Here is a 10,911-nt window from a genome sequence, read left to right on the forward strand (position 1 = left end):
GGGGTATAGAGACATCGGTTAATGGTCAGGTATGGCATTCAGTATTGTTGTTACCTTTTGATGCTTCGGGCAGCCTCGGGAGACCAAACCAGAGGTGAGAAAGCTGTGGCTGAGCCTAAAAAAAATCAGAGAAAGAACGCATCATCGAAGTCAGCCTGGCCAGGCTCCCCTGGGGTCTGAGCAGACTCTTACCTGACTATCTGAGAAATGCTTTATTGAAGCTTCTTCTCAAGGTCTGTCTCTTCAGTCCCACGCGGAGGAACTGGTTCACATGCCAGCGACCCAGAGAGTCCACCTAATTTGGGAACACCACCTCTTTATCAATTGATGGAGAGGTTCTGTTCAGTTCAATATGGCATTAGCATTTAGACCTCCCTTCACCGATTTCTGATTCTCCCCAAGTTGAAAGTCTAGATCTGGGCTGCGGGCGTCATTCCATTAGCCAGTGCAACCCATTCTGCATGCATTCTGGATAAGCAGAACTACAGAGAGAATTCCTACGTCGTGAAGTTGGAAGCTCTCCAGTCCTGCTGCAAATCCTAATCCCCTTTTCAGCTCTGTACTGTACTATATATACGTGCAACATAATCTTGGAATGGGCTAATTATTTACATAATATCCTTTCTCTCTGAGCAAACATTTTTTGTTGACCTTTTGATCAAAAAAGGGAAAAAAGGATAAATGAGGGAGGGCTCATACTCCCTTTTTCTAGTTATGACTGACACAGAGAGCTCAATGAGGCCCCTGTGTTTTCCTTTGATAAGAAAGTGTAACCACACAAAAGAGCAAAGCAGGGGCTGGCATTGACCTAGTAGGGTTAGAAATGGAAAGCTTGTTTTTGTTTTTTTTATCTGCAACATGTTTTTTTCTAGAACAGGGGATGCAGCAGTGCCTGTGTGGTTGCGGTGTGCCCAGGGGGGATGATGGAGGGCCCTCTGGACCTTCTCTTGAGGGCCACAAAGGGCCTAGAACTATTTTTGCGTGGATGATGTTCTCACCCAACCCTCTTTCAAGTGCCCCCAATGTTAAGATTGTAGAAAGAGGAATCACAGAGCCAAAAATTACATATGCTAATTAGCCAGCATGGTTTCTGCTTTTTAAACATTTTCCCTGATGGCAGTGGTCCGTTTTTTCACTGCTTGGTACATAGGTTAAAGTAGTTGCAATGCTAAGGCTAGCTTAGCACATGACAAATGCAGAGGTTATCACTAGATGAAAGCCAGCTGGCCTGGCTGCCAGGAGGCCACCGTAGGTGAAATTTACCTTGTTCAATGCAGTAGAGTCCAAGGTCGGGCCCCCACACTGCGAGTAGGTCTGTAGTCCAGGGGTGGATGTACGTTAATCAAGCACAGAGAGCCAGGTCTCCATCTAACTGTATCCATATTCATGTTCCTAACTATGTTTCTATCTATGTAAGATACCCTGTCCCCTGGACTACAACCAGGATGACGACTGCCTCTTTGAGGCTCCTTAGATTTCCCTCTGGTGTGCTGACCCTTTTGTTCATACAGATCCATTCATTTATTCAGCATACATTTAATGACACTGTGATGTGCTGAGCATGAGGCTAGGTGCAGGAGAGTATATATTTAGGCTTCGGGTTACTTAATTACCGTCACATTTCATTTTGGTTTCTCTGAGGTAACTACCTTAATTGGAGTTCTGCGTGTTTCCAAACCTCAAGCCACCTATTTACAGACACTCTCTTGGTTGACTCTCACAGAGAGCTAATGACGTTCCTCATGTGGGGATTCTGCTAGTTTATCCAAAGCCAACCTAATTATTTATCTTTTCTCCAGGTTGTTGAGCCCTTTATGTTCTTTGTCCCCTCTCCCCCCCCCCCCGCCTTGGCAGTAAACCTGTCTGGCTTTTGGATAGGAAGAGAGTAACTCCTGATTCTGGTCTCATCCTACTGCATTGTTCTATTGCCACTTTCTTTCCAGCTTCCCAGATAAAGAGGAACAACTGTTTGAGACCCATTTAGTTGTGTGCTACACGAAAGCCTTAATTTACATGTATTGTGGGGTTGGAAATGTCTGATGTCCCTCCTTTGGCAGGCAGGAACCTATCCCTCCTTTGATAAGAAAGGCCTACCAAGCAGGGTCCTGTGAGGGAGAAGATTTGAAATTGTGTCCTGATATGGTTGGGAGTCCGGGAAAACAGCCCATTTCATTTAGGATTCTTTCACTGCAAGTGACTAAAAATAAGGACATAAAAAGACCCAAACTAGCTTAAGCAAATCAGACAATGTGTAATTCACTATAAGCTTCAATGTTAGAGGTAGAGCCAATTCATGCATGGCTTAATGCAGAGTGTAAATTGTTTTACCGGGACCCATCAGAGATACTTCCTTGGGGTTGGTTTCCATTTTCCGACTCTTAGTGGAAACGCCTGGTACTTCTGTCTTGCAGTGCTTATTCCAACAGTGGTATTCCCTTGAGTCTTGTTGGTACTAACTGGCCTGATAGGGATTATGTGTCCATCGCTGAAAAAATTGCGGATGGAATATCCAAATCCTGGGTCTCTTCGAATTCAACAGGGAAGCTAGAAAGTAAGAATGAAAAAGTACACAATCAGAGATGGCCGACAGGACAGGGAAGATCACGAGTGAGACATGAGAAGTGAGAAAAGTCTAAAGCAATTCCTGAGTAGGAGTTTAGATGTCGTCTTTAAAAAAAAATCAGCTTTATGGAGATATAATTCACATACCGTAAAATCCACCCTTTATTTTATTTTTTTAAAGATTTATTTATTTATTTTAGAGAAAGAGTGTGTGAGCTGGGGGAGGGACAAAGGGAGAGGGAGAGGGAGAGAAATCCTCAGGCAGAAATCCTCAAATCCTCCACACGGAGTGCAGAGCCCGAGGCAGGGCCCAATCCCAGGACCCCCGAGATCATGACCTGAGCTGAAAACAAGAGTCAGATGCTTCACTGACTGAGCCATCAAGGCGCCCCTTAAAGTCCACCCTTTAAAGTGGTTTTTACTAGATTAATAGAGTTGTACATTCGATCACTGTTACCTAATACCACAAAATTTTCATCACCCCAAAAGAAATCCCATGTCTCTTAGCACTCATTCCCTATCGTGTCCTCTCCCCTCCAACTCTGGCAACCACTAATCTCTTTTCTGGTTTTATAGACTTTCCTATTCTGAACATTTCATAAAAATGGAATTATATAGTCACATGTATAGTACATGACACTTAATATCTGGCTCCTTCCACATAGCATACTGTTTTTAAGGTTCATCCATGTTGAAGCATTTTTTAGTACTTCATTCCTTCTTCCTTTTTTAGGATTTATTTATTTATTTGTGAGAGAGTGCAAGGGAGCATGAGCGGGGGGAGGGGCAGAAGGAGAGGCAGAGAGAGAATCTCGAGCAGACACCCCACTGAGCATGGAGCCCAACTCGGGCTGGGGCTGGAGCTCACAACCCTGAGATCACAGCCTGAGCCGACATCAAGAGTCAGACGCTTAACCGACTGAGCCACCCAGGTGCCCCAGTATTTCATTCCTTCTTGTGGCCTATTAATATTCCATGATATGGATATATCACATTTTGCTTATCCATCCATCACTTGACAAATATTTGGGTTATTTCAGTTTGGGGATACTATGAATAATGCTTCTGTAAACATTCATGTGCAGGTTTATGGGTGGGCTTATGTTTCCAATGTTCTTGGGTATATACTCCGGAGTGGAATTGCTGGGTTATGTAGTAACTTTACATTTACCCATTCAATTAACTGCCAGACTGTTTTCTACAGGGGTTACATCATTTTACATACCCACCAGCAATGCACAAGTGTTCTAATTTCTCCATATCTGTTCCCATTCTTGTTACTGTCTTTCTGATTAATGCCAGCTTTGTGGGTGGGAAGTGGTAGCTCACTGAGGTTTTGATTTGCATTTCCCTAATGACTACTGATGTTAAGCATCTTTTTAGTGTTTATTGGCCATTTCCATATCTTCTCAGGAGAAATGTCTACTCAAATCCTTTGCCAATTTTGAAACTGGGTTATTTATCTTTTCATTATTGAATTGTAAGAGTTCATTATGTATTCTGGATCTCAGTCATTTATGAGATATGTGACTTGCAAATATTTTTCTCCCCTTCTGTGGATTATCTTTTCATTTTCTTAACATTGTCCTTTTTTAAAGACTTTATTTATTTATTTGAGAGAGAGAGAGTGCACATGAGTGGGGGAAGGGCAGAGGGAGAGGGACAAGAAGACTCCCTGCTGACCATGGAGCCCCACATGGGGCAGGATCTCAGGACCCTGAGATTGTGACCCGAGCAGAATCAAGAGCCAGATGCTCAACTGACTGAGCCACTCAGGCACCCCAAAACTGTCCTTTGAAGCATAAATATTTTTAGTGTTGATGAAGTCCCCTTTGTCTATTTTTCTTTTATTTGTGCTTTGGCTGTCATGTCTAAGGAGATTGCCTAATCCACGGTCAAGAAGATTTTCCCTGTTTTCTTCTCAGAGTTTCATAGTCTTAGCTCTTACGTTTAGGTCTTTGATCCATTTTGAGTAAAGATTGTATAAGGTATGAGGTAGGGGGCTCAACTTCATTTTTTTTTTTTGCATGTGGATATTCCATTGTCCCAGCACCATCCATTGAAAAGACTGTTCCTTCTGCATCAATGTATCTTGTCACCCCCCACATCAGCTTTTAAAGCAATTATTGTTCTTGATGCATTTAAAGGGCTGGAAAAGATTAAATAGAGATATCTATAAAGTCATGTGGACAGTTTGAAAACAGATACAACATACTTCAAGTATTCCCTTCAAAGTAGTCATTTTGGGAGTGTCACTGAGATATGGGGAATAGAGGTGAAAAACCAAGGTGAAGTCTTATGTATGTGACTAGCAAGCTGACCTGGGCTGGTATTTCCAAAGAAAGAACTCCAGGCAGCAAGAGCATCAACTGAATGAGCATATAGCCCTCTAAGATGACTGCTTTAAAGAAAGCATTGATTTGGGGTGCCTGGGTGGCTAAGCAGCTGACTTCAGCTCAGGTCATGATCTCAGGGCCCTGGGATGGAGCCCCACATCTAGCCCTGCATTGGGGCTCTGTGCTCAGTGGGGAATCTGCTTGTCCCTCTCCCTCTGCCCCTCCCCCCACTCATGCTCACTCTCTCTCCTCTTTCTCAATTGCTCTTTCAAATAAATAAGCAAACAAAATCTTAAAAAAAAGAAAGCACTAATTCAAAAGTACACATTCTGTCCTCAAAACAGAACAAAATTACTAACTCGAGACAATATACCCCAATAGTTAAGAGTATGGACTTTGTAATCAGCAACTGTGGGTTTGAATTCAGATTGCACCTCTTACTAATTGTATAAATTACTTAGCTTTCTGATCCTCACTTTCTTCATCTGTAGTATAGGATAGTAGTAGTAATGATCTCGTTTTTTGTAAATTTTGTTTTGATATTAATTCAAACTTACAAGTATTTATATTTTACCCAATCTACTTCATTTATTTTATCATTCTGTGTGTGTGTGTGTGTGTGTGTGTGTGTGTGTGTGTGTGTGTGTGTGTGTTTCGCCTCAACCATTTGGGAGCAAGTTGGAGATACCATGCCCCTTTATCCTAAATACTTCAGTGCGTATTTTCTAAAAACAAGGACATTCTCTGACATAACCACAGTACATTTATCTAAATCAAGAAATTTAAAGTTGATACAATACTGTCATCTAATCTATAGTATATATTTTAATTTGTTATTTTTGCGACTATTGTCCTTTGTAGTGATTTTTCCCAGTTCAGAACCCAAAATGAGATTATACGTTGAAATCAGTTGTTATGCTTTGTTAATCTCCTCCAATCTGTAGTAGTTCCTCAGTCTTTATTTGTGGTTTAAGACATCAACATATCGGAAAAGTGCTTTTCAGTTATTTCGCAAAACGTTTGTCTGTTGTTCTTTCGTGATTAAATTGAGATTGCATATTGTGGGCAAAGATACTACTGAAATGGTGCACTGAGAAGGACACATCTTCCTTTTGTAAGTAACTAGTCACTTATAGGGAGCTATCAATTGGATCAAATGAGATGATAAACATCAAGCATGGGGCACAATGCCTGGCATGGTGTAAGTGTACAAGAAATGTTAGACACCATATTTATTATTATTTATATTATGATTCTATTATTGTTATTATTTCTACTATTATAATATTGATAATGTTAATCAAAAATATTTTAAGACCTGGACCTGGTATTCTACACCTTCCATTATCTGAAAGGAGTCAGGTATATAGAACAATATAAGTTAAGGAAATATTGAGTTCAAGCGCCAGTAGCATGTTGAACAAGACAACCTCTGTGACCACCCAGCCTTGGGATCTTAGATTCTTTATGTTTCCTGAAATACTGGCTGATTACAAGACCCTTGAGAAGGCTGTTGATGCAATTTAATTAATTTTACACCCTCACTTCAGGTCATCTTTACTTGTCACTATGTTGTATTCCTAGAAATCACATCATAGAAGGATCATTATTAAGTAGGTTAATGGGTTCCTGTAAGAGCAACATCATAATTAAATGATATGCTCCTGATTAAGCTTGAACTTAGTTGTAGTTGAAATGGGCAAAGCAAATATGGAACAACTATAAATTTCATCCTAACTGTTTTTAAGTCAAAACATTTTTTTAAAGTCAAAGCTATGCCCATGTAGTAACAGACCAAACAGAACAGAAGCTGTCACGATGAGAAGCAAGTCTTCTGCTTCTCCCCTCCCCATCCCAGTCCAAATACCAGAGGCAACCTCTTAACAGTTCGATTTTAGGTTTTCTGCTGGTTACCACGTTGAGTCTAGATCAGAGAATGCACACTGAAGGCCAGGGGGTCATATTTTGCCCAAGAACACATTGTGTCTGGCTCACATGGTGTTTTCCATTTTCCTCTAAAGAGTGGTTAACATTTTAAAATGGGAAGATTTCACATGAAACCAAATTTCCAGACTTCCCTGAGAAATCGCCACGCCTGAACCTGCAGCCGGCAGCCTGAGCTGGAGAGCAGATGCCATCTTTACTCAGGGTGGGCACTCGGTGGTTCACTGTGGTCCCCACCTAATCAGCTTCATGCCTCTGCTACCTGCCGGGCCTTTTCAGGCAACCTAGGCTTTATCTCTTTGTTACTCAAAATAAAGTTTCGTATCTGCAGCGTGGGCATCACCTGGAGCTTCATAGAAATGCAGAGTCTTGGGCCCCGTCTCAGACCTGCTGAATCAGAACTTGCATTTGAACAAGACCCACAGGTGATTTTTATGCACCTGGAAGCTTGAGAGCCCCAGGTTAGAGAATATACTTACATCTGACCCGTTTTCTCGACATATCAGTTTTAGACCATCTCTCCACACAGTGTGAGAAATAGAACTGCAAGCTCTTTGTTGATGCCCATCTTCAGCTTTCCTAGATATCACTAAATTATGCTTCAAAGTAGTTTTGCAGATTTTCACTGCCATCAGCAGAATATGAAGTTCTGTTTCCCCATATCGCCCCTAACACTGGGTACTGTGGGTTTTAAAATTTTTTAGCCAATCTGATCTGTGTTAGATGGTATTGTGTTGCTTTAATTTTCATTTCCATGGTGACTAATGCAGATGAGCATCTTTTCACATGCTTATTGTCTATTTAGGTTTCCAGTTCTGTGAAACACCTCTTTATGTGTCTTTCCTCCTCCCCACTTGGGGTTTTCTTTTTTGCTTATTTACTTCTTTCTTTTATACTTATTATATATTCTGCATACTAATCCTTTCTTAGTTCTATGCATTGCTGTGCAGCGAGTTGTCTATCAGTTTGTGAATTGTCTGTCTGTATTCTGATGTATTTTGTTTTATAAGTTTTAAAATATAATTAATTAAAATGTATCAAAAATTTTGTTTGGTTTGGGCGTTTTGTGTTTGGTTTAAGACATCCTTCCTTCCTTGAGATGATAAAGATATCTTCTTTTAGAGTCTACTAAAGGTTTCAAAGTTTTGCTTTTTTTTAAAGATTTTTAAAGGCTTTTATTATTTTTAAAAGATTTTATTTATTCATTTGAGAGAGGGAGAACACAAGCAGGGGAGTGGCAGGCAGAGGGAGAAGCAGGGTCCCTGCTGAGAAGGGAGCCCGATGAGGGACTCAAACCCAGGTTCCTGGGATCTCTCTCTGAGAGAAAATGATTTTCATCTTATAATTCTACACCCAGTGAGGTTAGACTCAAGTCTCTTTCAGTAATGTAAGGATATGAAAGGACTTAAAACTTGTACCTCCCATTCGCCCTCTGATTTGCGGCTACTAGAGAATTTTTTCCAGCAAAATGAGGTAGTAAAACAAGAAGATAGGGGGTCCAGTAAACAATGGAGCCAACACTGTAAGGGAGTGAAGGGAAATCATGAAATGACACCTGTCAGCAGGCCTAGGGATCAATCAGTTCAGTTTAGAGCAGGCAAATGAGGAGAGAGGCAGCTCTGAGAAAGAAGTTTGCAACAAATGAACTGGAATTGTTCAATTAAGGGTCAAGAAGGGAAACATAATCATAGCATCTATGTGCTTCAACAATGAAAGATATTTACATCATCATCATCATATAAATACTGATCACTGATTTAATAAAAATGAGCAGGGTGGGTTGGAGATATGCTCATGTATCAAAATAGGAAACAACAGATAACGCAAAAAAATGGATAAGAATTAGCATTGAGACACAGGTTATGCTTCCCTCACAGCAAGTTTATTGCAATGGTGACCATGAGACCTGGAACATTTTTCTGCTAGGCTCATGGAGTAGAGTGGAAGTGACAGGACGTTTCAATATTAGAAACAATTGAGGAATAATAATTTTAGAACATTTGCCAAAATAGCGATCAATGTCCTTCCCTCAGTTTGACTTCTAGGGCCCTAAAGTAAAGGAATTGGATGCCAGAGATTACAGGTAGGGAATTTTTGAAGTACGTCTGTATTCAAACGGAGATCAAAGACACCCATCCAAAAGAACTCTGGACTGACTGACAGTGACAACTGTGCATTGAACAAAAGTTCTTTTTCAAAGGGCTATTTTGAAGATTAGGATTCTGACTTTAGAGGAACTATGGTGATTGGCAGTGGGAGGAATCGCCTGTAAAATTACTTAAATAAAAATTTATTGACGTTAAAAAAAAAAGAAATAGCAGTATAAGCTTACATATTACATATAGAAATGTGTAGGTAAATTTTAGAAAAGCCCAGTTAAACATATTGAGAGGGGTTGTCCCTGAGAACAGTGACTGGAGGATGAGGAAGGGGAAGAGATTACTTCTCATTTTAAGTCTTTGAGTAGTATTTTATTTTTTAGATTTGTTTTTTTATATCAGTACAGACTCAGGGATTCCTATTTTATCCTTGGTTTGGAGTCTCTTACTTTCATTTATTGTTTTAAATAAAACTTTTATTAGTGAGATAATTTTAGACTTACATGCAATTCTAAGAAATAATACAGAAAGATTTCTTGCATCCTTTACCCAATTCTCCCCTCCCCTCTGTAGTAACATCTTGCAAAATCAGAGCGCACTATCACAACAAGGATATCAGCATTGACACATTTCCTTTACCCTCATGTTGCCATTTTATTGCTATATTCACTTTCTTCCTGTTTCTAACCCACTCCTTAACCTCTGGCCACCACCAAACTGTTCTCCATTTCTATAGTTTTTTTTAGAGGTGGGGGGAGGAGTAGAGGGAGAGGAAGAGAGGGAATCTTAAGTAAGCACCACGCTCTGCGTAGAGCCGGATGCAGCACAGAGTGCAATGCAGAGCTTGATCTCATGACCCTGAGATCATGACCTGAGCCAAAATCAAGAGTCCGTCGCTTAACCGACTGAGACACCCAGGCACACCATCCATTTCTACAATTTTTTATCATTTCAATAATGATATATACATGAAATCATACAGTATGTGACCTATGGGATTAGCTTTTGTCATTCAGCATAATTCTCTTTAGATTCGTCTGGGTTTTTGTGTGTGTTGATTGTTTGTTCCCTGTTATTCCACAGTAGTGTTCCATGATGGGCATGTACCACAAACTGTTTAACAATTCCCCTGTTGAAGGGCACCTGCATCATTTCCACTTCTGACTTATTTATTATAAGTAAGGCTGCCATAAGCATTCATCTGCACATTTTTGTATGAATGTAAGTCTTTGTTTATCTGGAATAATTGCCTAGCAGTGCAATTGCTGGGTCATGTGGTAGTTACATAGTTAGTTTTATAAGAAACTGCCAAACTGTTTTCCAGAGTGGTTTTACCACTTGATGTTCCCACCAACAAAGAATGAGTGATCCAGTTTTTCTACTTCCTTACCAGCATTTGATGCTGTCATTATTTTTTTATTTTAACTGTTCTGATAGGTGCGTAGTGCCATCTCATTTTGATTTTTATTTGCATCTCTTTAATGGCTACATTAAATGACATAGACATAATGAAACATCTTTTCATGTACTAATTTAACATCTGTATATCCTCTTTGGTGAAATGTCTGTTCATGACTTTCACCCATTTTTTATTTGGATTGTTTGCTCACAGTTTAGTTTTGAGAGTTCTTCATATATCTGAGATAGTAGGGCCTTGTCAGATATGTGGTTTGTAAATATTTTCTCCTACTCTGTAAGTGGTTTTTCATCCTCTTCACAGGGCCTTTGGCAGAGCAAACCTTTTGTTTTGATGAGGCCCAACTTAACAATTTTTCTCTCTATGGATCATGCTTTTGGTGTCAATCTAAGAACTCTTTGCCTAGTCCTAGATCACAAAGATTTTTTTCTTATGTTTTTTTTTCTATGTTTACACTTTAAATTCAAGTCTGTGATACTTTTTGAGTTAACTTTTGTATAAGGTGTGAGACTTAGGTTGAAGTTCATTTTTTTGGGGGGGGGGGATGTCCAGT

This window comes from Ursus americanus, chromosome X (genome assembly GCF_024610735.1).
Source record: "Ursus americanus isolate L20-20 chromosome X, mUrsAme1.1.p, whole genome shotgun sequence".
In the NCBI taxonomy this organism is placed as follows: domain Eukaryota; kingdom Metazoa; phylum Chordata; class Mammalia; order Carnivora; family Ursidae; genus Ursus; species Ursus americanus.